Source organism: Penaeus monodon, chromosome 30 (genome assembly GCF_015228065.2).
Source record: "Penaeus monodon isolate SGIC_2016 chromosome 30, NSTDA_Pmon_1, whole genome shotgun sequence".
NCBI classification, from domain to species: Eukaryota; Metazoa; Arthropoda; class Malacostraca; order Decapoda; family Penaeidae; genus Penaeus; species Penaeus monodon.
In genome coordinates, this window is record NC_051415.1 from 9,635,186 (window position 1) to 9,636,062 (window position 877).

Consider the following 877-nt stretch of genomic DNA (forward strand, 5'->3'; position numbering starts at 1 on the left):
CACGCCTTCTTTTACTGCCTTCACGCTTCTTCCCTTCTTTCTCTACTTCTATTTTGCCCACTAGTTTCTTTCCCTACTTTTCGCTTAATCTCTCCTTCCCTCTTTTTCCCCTCCACTCCTTCTCCTTCTTCTCTGTTTCTCATCTGCTCTTTCAATCCCCCCTTCGCCCCTCGCCCGTCTCTTTCCTCCTAATGCTTCCTTCCTCCTCCTTTTCTCTATCTCTTCCCCTCATACCCCCTATTGCCTTCCCTCCTCCTCCATTCTCCACCTTATTTAGCCGTCGTCATCTACCTCCTCATTCTCCCTTGCATCCTATTCTCATCTCCCCCCCCTCTCCCTCTTTTTTTTATTCGTCTTCCCCTTTCCCCCTCCTCTTCTCCCCTTCTCCCCTCCACTTGCTAATCGTTCCTATCCTCCACCTCTTTCCTCCTCTCACCCCCCCTCCTCTTCTCCCATCTCAACCCCACCTCCCTTCTTGCCCGTCACTCCTCCCCCACCTCCCCTCTTCCCCCTCACTCCTCCCCCACCTCCCCTCTTCCCCCTCACACCTCCCCCACCTCCCCTCTTTCCCCTCACTCCTCCCCCACCTCCCCTCTTCCCCCTCACACCTCCCCTACCTCCCCTCCTCCCCCACCTCCTCCAAGCTCATCCCCTCTCTTCTTCCCCCTCCCCCTCACCCCCCCCCCCCCCTTTTAAACTCCTCCACTCAAGCGATGAGTCTCGAACTGGGGAGATACAATCCAAGAAAGTTCCCTTAAACTATTTCGACTTTCTAAGCAGCTGATGCAATGATTCTGCAAGGGAGGAACTCTTGAGTGGGAAGAGAAGAGGAAGACGTGAGAGTGTGTGCGTGTGGAAGGGGCCGAGGTGGGGAAGC